This window comes from Gopherus evgoodei, chromosome 3 (genome assembly GCF_007399415.2).
Source record: "Gopherus evgoodei ecotype Sinaloan lineage chromosome 3, rGopEvg1_v1.p, whole genome shotgun sequence".
Lineage (NCBI taxonomy): Eukaryota > Metazoa > Chordata > Testudines > Testudinidae > Gopherus > Gopherus evgoodei.
The window spans coordinates 208,551,965-208,564,718 of NC_044324.1; the positions used below are offsets into that span (position 1 = coordinate 208,551,965).

The 12,754-nt window shown below is 42.7% G+C and overlaps 1 protein-coding gene across 2 annotated transcripts in view; it reads left to right on the plus strand.

The window, feature by feature from the left end:
• Positions 1–12,754, plus strand: part of SERTAD2 (SERTA domain containing 2) — a 103,124-nt gene that overhangs the window by 68,171 nt on the left and 22,199 nt on the right. The window lies entirely within an intron of this gene.

Consider the following 12,754-nt stretch of genomic DNA (forward strand, 5'->3'; position numbering starts at 1 on the left):
ACACTCCCCTCCCCCGTGAAAGAAAAGGGAAAAAAATCGTTTCTTGACTTTTTTCAATGTCACCGTATGTCTACTGCATGCTGCTGGTAGACGCGGTGCTGTGGCACTGAACAGCAGCATCCTCCCCCCTCCCTTTCTCGTGGCAGACGGTACAGTGCAGAAGGACTGGTAGCTGTCCTTATCTCGTGAGTGCTCCTGGCTGGCCTCAGGTGAGGTCGACTGGGGGTGCCTGGGTAAAAATAGGAATGACTTCCGGTTATTCCCGGCAGATGGTACAGAATGGCTGGTAACCGTCCTCATCATAGCAACTGGGGGCTGAGCTCCATCAGCACCCCTCCTTTCATGTCTAAAGAAAAGATTCTGTACTGCCTGGACTATCATAGCAGCGGGATGCTGGGCTCCTCTCCCCACCACCATTTAATGTCCTGCCTGGACTATCATAGCAGCTGGAGGCTGCCTCCCCCTCATTTTATCTCACTAAAAAGTCAGTGTTTCTTATTCCTGCATTCTTTATTACTTCATCACCCAAATGGGGGGACCCTGCAATGGTAGCCTAGGAGGGTTGGGGGAGGAGGGAAGCAACGGGTGGGATTGTTGCAGGGGCACCCCCGAGAATGGCATGCAGCTCATCATTTCTGCTGGATCTGACAGAGCGGCTGTGCTCTCTGGTACACTGGTTCTCTAGTACACTTGCCCCATGTTCCAGGCAGGACTGACTCTATTTTTAGATACAACATAAAGGAGGGAATGACCCGGGGAGTCATTCCCATTTTTGTCTTTGCGTCAGCCAGGAGCACCCATGACAGCAGCAGACGGTACAGAATGACTGATAACCGTCATCTCATCGCCAATTTACAATGGCACAGCAGACGGTACAGAACAATTGATAACCATCTCTGCTACCTTGCAAAGGCAAATGAATGCTGCTGTGTAGCGCTGCAGTATCGCCTCTGTCAGCGGCATCCAGTACACATATGGTGACTGGCAAAAGGCAAAACGGGCTCCATAGTTGCCATGTTATAGCATCTGCCAGGGCAATCCAGGGAAAAAGGGCGCGAAATGATTGTCTGCCGTTGCTTTCACGGAGGAAGGAATGAGTGACAACATTTACCCAGAATCACCCACGACAGTGTTTTTGCACCATCATGCATTGGGATCTCAACCCAGAATTCCAGTGGGCGAGGGAGACTGCGGGAACTATGGGATAGCTACGGGATAGCTACCCACAGTGCAACGCTCCAGAAATCGACGCTAGCCTCGGTACAGGGACGCACACCACTGAATTATTGTGCTTTGTGTGGCCACATGCACTCGACTTTATACAATCTGTTTTGCAAAACTGGTTTATGTAAAATCGGAATAATCCTGTAGTGTAGACGTACCCTAAGAGCACAGGGATGTGTACTCAAACCTCACTGCCCCAAATCCTAGTACATTTTGCAGCCAGGATGTTGACAATAACAGAATAAGGTCAATGAAAATTGAAGGACTTTTAAAAAATGCAGATTATTGACCCAGGTTTCCTTAATGGCTCTGTTATGTGAATATGGAGTGAGTTAGTTAGTTAGTTAGTTGTTATTTCTGAATGCTTATGATTTGTATCAATTTTCTAGATGCAGTTGACTAGATGTTGGAGCCTCTGCTAGTGCAAGATTTTGGCTGTAGAGTTTTCATTGCTCTCATTAAAGTTAGCGCTAACTTTCGCTATGTATATTCCTCTTAGCTTTCTCACGCTGTTAACTAATGGCAGGGTGAGACAACTATGCAGAACCTGTCAGTGTGCACAGGAAGGGACATTTCCTACTTGTAAGTTGGATTTTCTTATTTCATCATATTGGAGCCCTGAGGGTCCTTCCTCATTTTGCTCCCAGTCGATAGCCCAGCATATTTTTAGGGTTTGCATCCTGGTCATCCTCTGGCTGAAGACTTCTGCAAGATTGGATTCTTTCCAGAGCTCATTAATGCTTCTTGTTACCATGGGGCAACACAAGGCACTCCCTTTCTGGGCTCCTTCCTGAAGAGACTGAGCACTGGAGCTACCACAGATCTAGCCCCAGCCAGCTTTGGAAACAACAAACCCAGGTCTTCCAATAGCAATGTAGAGGACTACTTGTGTCCACAGCTGGGCCAGGCTGAGCTGGACTTCTTTGAGTTAGGGCTTGTGTACATGAACATTTAGTTTGTGGCAAACTGGAGTGTAAATCTACCCTGCACTAACAGTCATTGGGGACCCTGTTGATGCACACTAACAGTTTTTTAATGCACGTTGGTTTAGTCATATTTCAAAGTGGGACGAAATCGAAGCACACAAAGGAACTGTAAGTGCATGTCAGTAGGGTCTGTGTGGAAAAGGTAGTGTGCAGCGGGCTAGTGCGACATAGATTTACACCCCAGCTTCCTGGGAACTAAATGCTCGTGTAGAGAAGCCTCAGTCACCCTTCCAGAATTCTTCCATTTCAGCTGATTCATGCAGATGGGATAGTTTTTCTCTGCATTTTTCTACAGAAACATTGAACTGGAGGCTAGACTGAGTGGGGAACCTCGAGGAGTTGTCAGTGTGAACATCTTCCCCTCCTATCAATCTGTCTAATTTGTAGAATGAAGGCCAGAGTAGCCCATCAATCTGGACTGGTTAATCTGAATTACAGAAATGTGGTGTAAAAAGAGTCAGTATAAATGTTTCCTTTTCCTTCCCAGAATATGTAGACTCAGATTTGTATTGTCTTGTGTTACTTGTAGGGCCAGATCCTGGTAACCATTGAAGTAAAACCATGCTGAAGAAGCAAGCAATTAAGAGTGTTTCCAGGATCAGGCCCATAACATATCATTTAGAAGTAGATCATTCAAGATAAAGGCCTAAACTGTTAAAAATGTCTGGTGACTTGTGGTATTCCCAGCTGGAGACACCTTTTAAAAGGGTCTGATTTTCAGAAAGCAGGTGCCCCGCGCTTTCTGAAAATCAGGCCCTTGTGAAATGTCTCTGACTGAGAACAAGTCCGTTTTGAAAATCTTGTCAGAAAACTTTTTTTTAGTAAGAACATGCTCTGAAAAGTAAAGATTTTAGACGTACTGTGCATGAAACTAAAGACCGTTGTGAGCTGTGTACGAGAGTTGGTGAGAGTTTGTATTCTGCCCTTTTTTCTGTGGGAGTTATTTCCTGTTGTTGACTAGAATTCTTTATTTAGAACCACCTAGCTACTGAATGACTGCGAGCTAGCAAGAAATTGTGTGATTAAAACTTTTTTAAGTCTTATTTCAAAAAGATCTACCTGTTTCAATTTACTTAAGGTGAAGATTCACTCAGTAAAGTGGGAGGCAACTCGCATTCCCAAAGTTCAAGACGACAAATGCATTTTTTTCTCCCACCAAAAGAGAGCTCACAAAAGGCAGGCAAAATGTGTTGGAGTTTTAGAGGTGTTCACTTGAGCATCATGGGGGAGACACTATTACTTAAAAGCAAATGTGGTGTTAAAAGAAAACAAACCCTAAGTTTCCTTTTTAAATTTATAGCTAAGCTGTCTGGAACATTAAGGGGCCAGCAAGTAGTGCCTGCCATTTTTAGGAGACATCTTTTCTGATTGGCCTCATAACTACTTATGTTAGGAGTACACTACTTGCACTTCTGGAATCTCAACATATCGGGTGAGAGAGAGTTTCCTTCTGGGGGAGCTACTGGCATGTGAGAGGTTTCTGAGCACTGAGCAGGGATGGGGGCGGGGGAGGGTGTACTTGAAGATGTGCCTTGCTTCTACTGTTATCATTGTGACCTTGGCTAAACATTAGAGTAAACGGAGTTTGCAGAAGAGAACATCCACAAATATTTAAACTAAAGGCTAACAGAAATCCTTTTAAAGTCCATAGCCACGTGGGGAAATCTGCATGTGCAACTTATTGCCACAGGTTTAGCAGTACTCAAGAAATGATCAGCTACTTCTATGAATGATTTAGATCATCCACTGTTACATTAGATAGGCTAATAAAAAGATATAGACAGTCATGCTTCAGTGCAGAAACCAACCACTAACTGACAGGGTGTTGGAAGAAACTTCTCCTGCAGCCATGTTATTCTATAATTGTTCCTTACAGGGATTTTAACACTTGACACTGAAGCATTTGATGCTGGCCACTGTCAAGGATTGGCTGTTGGACTAGATGGACTATGGGCCTTATGGCAATTCCTGTGTTTGCTTTAAGAAATGTGCTTAGATAGAAATTTGCTTATAAAGTTATTCCACCAAATACAATTCATCTGTTCATGGAAGAGAGGAGATCTAGGGGCCTGGCCTTTTCTTTGTGCTGAAATATCCACAGGAGGAGGAAAAGCCGGGGGCGGGGGGGCGGCTCTGGTTTGCCTCATGGAATTGCCTTCCCATTCTCCTTTCCCCAGGGCACAGCTGGGAAGCCCCACGAGCCTAGCCAGGCTGCAGACTGGCAGGTACCAGGGTTGTGACTTAGCCACTCCTTTTGTCTGGCATAATGGCTCTGCCTTGTCATCGGCTCCCCCCCCCCCCCCCGCCCTAGTGTTCCGTATTGCCTCTCCTTTCCCTACTCCCATGTGGTTAGAAAGCACAGAAGCGGGAGTTAATGCTACTTGAAAGCTGTGCAGCTTCCAGCTCACTCAAAGAACGCCACCAGGCCCAGGGAGGAGCATACCGCATAAGCAACTGCTTCCCCAGCTCCATGCCATCCTGCCTCAGTAATATCCCCTTTCCTTCCTCTGAATCTCTACTCACAGGCTGTGACAGCAGAGGGGTGGGGATAAATGGAGCACAGCTGCCTCTCCCCACTTCCACACGCCCTGCCAGATTCTGGTGGCTTTGGCTTCCCTCTGCTAGCACAGGTGGAAAGAGTGGGAGTACATGGCCCTTTGTGTTGAGTTTCGGAGTCTCTTCTGCTTTCTCTCCCTTGCAATGGACACTGATTCTCGAGTCTGTCCACAAGGATATTATGTTTTACCTGTAAATTAGAAATAGTGATTTGTAGAGCCGTCAAGTCTTAGGTAAATAGTTACTAGCCTGTGGAAGCAACATTTGCACTCCCAGCACCACCTGAAACCATCACTGTAATAGTCCAGTTCTCCTACAGATGGAGAACTGCTCTTGTTCACTCTGTGCTTGAAGTGGGAAAGAATTAGAAATTATTAAAAGGGAAATATACAAATTTTATTACGCATGTAGTCCTTTTTATTTAATCGTCTAGAGGGTAATGTGGTAATGACCATTACGGTGTTAGTTTCAGGTGGTGCTGGGATTGCAAATGTTGCTTCCACAGACTAGTTGCTGTTTACCTGCATGTTCAGTACTGGATTTTGCTGACTCGTCTTCTCACCTAACATAAATCTAATAAGGCCAAGTGAGTCATTACTGTAGCTGTGGTCAGTAAAGAATTGGACATGAGGCTTTATTCACTTACATGGATTTCAAAGGTTGTACATTTTATTGTATTTTTTAAAGGGAGGGAAGGTGAAACACTTGCAAATGTAATTTAATGCCTTGGTTCAATGACTTTAGGCCCTGTCTGCCGTGTAATTATTTGTAATGGAACAGAACAGCAGTGGGAATTTATGCTACATCTGATCTTGTGCAAGTTGCTGTCAGATACTTTATCCTCTGAATTCGGTGGTGCAGATTCAACTTCTTTTTTTTTTTTGTTTTGTTTTTGTAAGGGGAAGCTGTGTGGAGCAGGGCTTTCAGCCTGTGGGTCGGGACCCAAAATTGGGTTGCCAGAATGTTTCAAAGGGTTGGGCAGCAGCTCCTGCGGTTTCTGCCCCACAGGGCTGGTTGAGCTCCCCTCCCTGCTCCAGGCACTGCAGCCTCCGGGACCCTCCCTGTGGCACTCAGATTCCGCCCAGCCATCATGAGGATGGGAGTCTGAGTAGGCTACATTTGAGTGAGTGGCACTGCAACCCCATGAGCCAGGACACAATTCCAAATTTCTGAGAGGGGTCCAGTCCAGGAGGCGGGGCTAAACTTGAGCAATGCTGCGCAACCCTAGAGGTTGCAACACCCAGAGTGGAGAGCCGAGCCCAGCCAGCCACACAGTGCAGGAGCCGCCCCTGTAGGGTGAGTGCTGGCCAGCACCCAACCATCTCCCCCCGGATCCTACCCACCACCCCAGACCATGGCCTGTTGCCACCCAGTAAATAAACATTTACAAGTGGGTCCTGAGCCCAAAAAGAACGACTTGTTAACCATTGGTGTAGATCATTCACTGTTTGATCAGACCCTCAGATAACTGCATGTTTGCATGATGGTTTTTTCTTTTACTTTTTGCACTTTTTTGTGATGATAGAAGCAGGGTTATAGCATTAAAATTTTGGGTTATTAATAAAATGCCTGTGTCAGTAGGCACCTCTTGAATCTGTACTCCCTGTGATGTTTCCTAAAGTTTCTAATGGAGTGTCAAACCTCAGAAACACTATGAAAGCTTAGCTTGATTGTACCATTGGTGGTTTTTGTTTTTTTGTTTTAAGCAAAAGTAGGTAGAAATATGGGCATCCATTTTGATGTGTACATGCATATGCATGTTTACACGTAAACGAGACCAAAATTTATTCTTCAGCATAAGCACGTTCGTAGCAAATATAAACAAGAGCATGTTGGAACTCTGACAGTATGGGTTTAAATGAGTTTATCAGTCCACATCAGCATCTAGGCTTTATCCTTACTATGACTGAAATTGCACGAGCAGCAGTCACTGCTATCAATAAATGTGAGCCAGCGCATTTTCCTTTACGAGCCATGCTAGCCAAATTCTGCTTGTGATCACCTATCTGGTCCTATTCATGCTTAAAAATTTATGGTATTCAAGCCCTGTTTCATGGTAATGACCCAAATATATTATAACATGTTTGGTCTTGCCTGCGTAGAAAGAACCAAACTGTGTTTTAATATGTTAAGGATCTGTGTTGGGTGCATCTGCACTAGTAAATGTGTCTCTGTATTACATCACTGTGGAAATTACTTTATTACAAGCATTCTTGCAAAAAAGATCTGTAGTATCTGCAGAGCTTGCTGTACACTGAGTTATTGAAGTTTAGTCCAATTTTGATTATGAACCTGAAGTGAATAATGCATCAGTAAAACTGAGTGTGGTGACCTTTTTACAGACATTGTTGGGCTAACACACTCTGTAAGTAAACAGCAGTACCATTCACACATTGGGGCATGCTCGGAACTAGAATTAGTGGCCCAACTCTGCTGGATTCCGTGGAGTTAAGTCTCTTTATGCCGATGGTTAATTTGGCCCATAGACTGATTGCTTCCTCTGGTGTTTTCCCAACATTTCTGTACTTTTATTTAGAATGTATTCCTTTGTTTTGCATTGATCCAGCTCAGGACTCCTTCCTGTATTGCTATTTTTCCACTTCTTTAAAAAAGTGTCTTAAAAAAACATCTCACTTGTGTTTTCAATCTTGTTCAACAATTGAGAACTGAGGAGGTAAAAATTCTTTATAGCACCAAATACTGTTGTTTGAATTCAGTTCAATACAAAATCATTCCTTGAGAATGCTGTTAACGACTAGATTTGTAACTAGAATTACCAGGTGAAATCTCACAAAACACTAGTGTCCAATACATTTTAAAATGGGTAAAGGATCACACTAGAAATGCAACAAACTTTTTTTTACTGATTCTTTTTGAAAAATTTAAAGATATAGATGTTCAAACTAATATTGCAGTCTCAGTATTGCTGTTGTTTCCTAATCAGCACGCATCTTGGTATTCAAATGTTATTGAGCAGTTCATAATAGTCTAATTACTTTGAGAAGAACCAAAAATCTGCAGCTGTAAATGCCGTCACACCTGGATTCTGGGTAAGGATACCAGTGACAGGCCTGCTGCAGCAATTCTTACTCCGGTGAGTTTTGCTTAAGTAAGGAGTTCAAAGGTGAGCCTTGTAATGGTAACGTTATGCTAATACTTCAATATCAAATATTTGAAAGCGTAAAAGAGCCTGATCTATCCTGTGGATGTTTTTACCAATCAAAGCAAAGGTGTGAGGCTATGCTTGGACTCCGTTGTAGCAAACACAGTGCAGGCTATCTTCCTGTGGCATTCATGTTCATGTTTTAGTAGACTGGTTGTTATGCCCTGCATCCAGACTAGATCTGCATTCAGTCAGCTTAGCAGCAATGCCTTCTGCGAAAACATTGCTCACACCATTCCAAACTGTGGTGCATTGTGGGTGATTGCTAACTGCCCTCTGGGAGGACTTGTGCATGCCCAGGAGGATTATGGTCAAACTTCCAGAATTCCTTCATGTTCTAGAAGCCTCCATCAACTTATTTCTCTGTGCAGCAACACCTGTCTCAGTCCCCAGCTGTTTCTGTGCTGACCAACATGGTTTACGCGAACCTCTTGTAGGCACTGTGGAGAATGGGGAGTTCTGTGTAGTGTTTGTCACAAATCTCATTCGCCCCTGAGATTATCTATTTGATATTAACTTGCTTGAATGGCAGGAGTTAAATCAAAGGAGGCTGTAAAGGCGGAAACCAATCCACGGGAAATGAAACAATGAGAAAGATAAAGCTCCTTGAGGAAACAACTATCAGTTGGGGAATACCCCAGCTGGCTCCATCCGGACTGGAGTGGCTGGCTCTTTCCAAGGCTGAGCCTAAGATCAAATAGGATCCTAAACCTCAGAGATGCTGGGGAAAGAGGAGTTGAGTGAGTGGTCGTAGGCTACCCAGGGAATGTCTGGGAAAGCTGACCATCTGACTGACACGCAGAGACGGGGAGCCTGCTGCAGTAGGATAGGCTGCTTCTTCCTGATAGAGACAAAGGGTACGTCCAGACTACCCGCCGTATCGGTGGGTAGCGATCGATTTGTCGGAGATCGATATATCATGTCTCATCTAGACGCAGTATATCGATCCCTAAACGCGCTCCTGTCAACTTCGGAACTCCACTGGAGCGAGCGGCAGTAGCGGAGTCGACATGGGGAGCTGCGGCCATTGATCCTGCGCCGTGAGGACCCGAGGTAAATCGATCTAAGATACTTCAACTTCAGCTACACTATTCACGTAGCTGAAGTTGCATGTCTTAGATTGATACCCCCTCCTCCCCCAGTGTAGACCAGCCCAAAGTTAACTGGGCTGAGGGGAACTTGCAACAGCTGTCAAAGAAAGTTTAAGGTACAACTAAGACCCGTATGTGGGCCTCTTATTGTTTTTACCCTTTGTTCTATATGCTTTGCGGAACAAAGAAGGCTTTGTTTTGAAGACACTGTGTCTGTCTATGTCACTGCAAACTTAGACTGTCACACTCCTGAAAGGAAAGTATTACAGATGCCAAAACCAAGTTGAACCTGTGTTGTTAGCATGGTTCAGAACCGAGGGGCCAACATCCAAAGTGGTTGCATTGCCTGGCTCCACTCTGAGTGAGGTGCAGGAAGCTAGTGCAGTCCCTTAAACGACGTACTTCGGAGGGACTGAAAGGGGTCTAAGGTTGAGTTCACCCTAGCGCCATAATAGCAGGATCTGGTCAGTTTGATCTTGAGGCAGTAGAGTTTTGTTACAGAGAAGCCATGTTCACAGTGTGGGACAGCCAATGGTAGGCTCATCTGATATATGTAGTGTAATCTTTGTGTACACTGGCAGTGACATATTGACCTGACATAGTGGAGCTGGATTGGTGGATAGCAATTGATCCATTGGGGTCAATTTATCACATCTCTAGTATAGATGCGATAAATTGACCGCTGAGCGCTCTTCCGTCGACTCCACCAGAACAAAGAGCGCAAGCAGAGTCAACGGGTGAGCGTCAGCTGTTGAAGACACCGCGGTAAGTATGTAAGTATGTCGACTTCAGCTATGCCATTCACGTAGCTGAAGTTGCATATCTTAGATTGACCCTGCAGAGTAGTGTAGACAAGCCCTCAGTTGTGCTGAAGCTCCTAGGCTACGTAGCATGTGTGACGACACCCAGTTGAGGGACTTTTGTGCACAGACACAGGATGTACTATATTCCCACTGGAGGGAACAATTGTGTTACCACATGACCAAAAAAACTCTCATCAAGAAAAGTCCAGTGGGGTCGCTAACCATTATAAGCAGAAGGGTAGGCTAATCCTGATTTTTCTTCAGTCTGGTGTACATTGGAAGCAACTCCATTGAAGTCAGTAGCATTATACCAGTTTAAAACTGATATGGACTCTGGCCTTATGCCATGCAATATATAACTGCAAGACTGAGCCCTTAGATATCAGAACCAAACCCAACTGCTTCTTTAGCAAACTCACTGGCGTGCAGAAGCTGAAAGTTAATTGTAAACTTTTTGAATTCCATGGTGCAGGCCTCTGTAGTCTGAACGTATCGTATAGGCAACACACTCAGGGCCAGATTCTATTCTTAATTACACCAGTACAAATCTGGAGTAACTGATGAAAGTAATGGAATTACTCCAGATTTCCACTGGTGTAACTAAGAGAAGAATTGGGCTCAGTGGATTTACTCCAAAATGACACTAGCCTAAAAAAACACATCAGAATCTGGCCTCTCCATTTATAGAGTTAATCACCTAGTGTAGGAGTGGTATTAGTAAGTGTTGTAGCATCCACTATGTGCCTTGGCCTTCTTTTATGAAAGATATTGGAGAAAATCTATTCATAATACTGTCTGAAATTTAAATCTAACAATTATTGTAGGCCAAATCTGTTCATAGTTTCTCTGGTGTAAATCCACTAAAATCGAAGGGTTACTCAGGATGTTCATTCACGCAACAGAGAGCAAAATTGAGTAGATATAGCACGTGGAAATTATTTTTAAATATACATAAAAATATGTAGTGGCTTATGAGAATGCTGAAACCTGCCTGAGTCTTTGCTATATCACAGTTCAGTTCAGCAATAAAATGAAGTTACTTTTTTTTTTTTTTTCTTTTTTGCCTTCAAGACACGATTTGCTTCCTTCAAGCAGACAGAAGGTTCTTATCTGCTGGATAGTATCCAGCTATCAGAAAGACTACTATTAATTTTTTCCTGCTTCTGATCAATTCATGAGCCACTTATCAAAATTCAATAAATGGTTCATGAATTGCTTTGCAAATCTGCTTCAGTGCTACCTTTGTATCACAGGAGATTATAGGTATTATTTCATTTGATTTCCTCAAAATGAGTGACTGATAGGGAGGGAGGAATGGGAAAGAACACTAAGATATGAGGAGGCCTCCAAAATACACAGCTCTGGTGGAAATGGAAAAGCACCAATGCTTCAGGTCTAATATTTTTTTAATGATGTATGCCATAACCATGTGAAGTGAAGTACCATCTAAAAATGACCCTAAAAGACTAGAAATTTAAAATATAAATTACCTGTCTTTTTAAATTATAATTTAAAAATTAGTAAAATCTTCAGTGGTTTCTTATGATAATTTTCATTTCAAAATGTTTTGACTTTGTGGATTTTATCTGCATGCAGCTTCCAGCTAAATTCAGCTTTTTTCAAAAGTATGATTCTTCTTTCAGTTCTCTGGTTGAAAATTGCAACAAGATCATAAATTGAATTGATTGCAAATCATTCTAGAACATTTTGAACATAATACCTAAACTTGTTGTGATATTAATGACTAATGACCTCCTTTATGTTAGGTCTTAAAGCTTTATTGTCACAAAATACTGGTCTAGTGGACCAAAATGATCTGAGATGCTTTTGGGGTTGCAGCCAAAATGTGAAGGTGTTTGTATTGCCTTTTATAATACTGTCTAGAAATGCATTTTAAAATGCATAATTATTTAGGTAACTTATAACAGTCTTTCTTTGCAGATAACACATGGTTCAAAGCTTTCCCCCTTCAAGTCTTTATGCATTTGAACACACCCATTTGGCCTAATTTTGTGCATGGGCATATATCTGTAAAGCCAAATTTAGAATCTAGGATTCTATAGAGGGAAGAAAAATCACTATCAAAATTAATTTTCCCAGGTAAAAATATATTTCCAAGATGAGGGAGAACAAGTGTGCACAGGTTTCTCTGCTAATTTAATTGTCTCTACTAGTTTGTTTTAAAACCACGTAACCCTTTTTTGAAAAGGTGAGGTGTTTGAGGGTGGGCACTGTGACACCCAAAGGAAGTCTGTGAACTAAGAATTTAATAATAATCCAAGTACTGCCATTGACTTGCTGTGTTACCTTTTTCATGATTTAATTTCTCTGTATGTTTCCCCTTCTGTAAAATGGGTGTAATACATAATTAACTGCACAGGATTGCATTACTGAGTGTTTGTACAGTGCACTGATCAAGGCACTATTTTTCTGTTCATAGAGGGGGATGTGTGCACCTTGTTTTTCTGTTTGTATAGTTTTAGAAGCTACAATACAAAAATCTGAAAAACCAAAACACATTCTTAACTCTGAAATAGAAAAGAGGGAGAGTCTAGGCCAGTTTTTCTCAACAGGGGTATGCATACCCCAGGGATGTGCAGAAGTCTTCTGGGGGTAGATCAACTCATTTAGATATTTGCCTAGTTTTACAACAGGCTACATAAAAAGCACTAGCAAAGTCAGTACAAACTAACATTTCATATAGTGACTTGTTTATACTGCTCTATATACTATATGTTGAAATGTAAGTACAATGTTTATGTCAATAGATTTTATAATTGTATGGTAACAATGAGAAAGCAATTTTTCAGTAATAACGTGCTGTGACACTTTTTTGTATTTTTATGCCTGATTTTGTAAGCAAGTAGTTTTTAAGCGAGGTGAAACCTAGGAGGGGTCTAGAATATATATCAGACTCCTAAAAGGGCTACC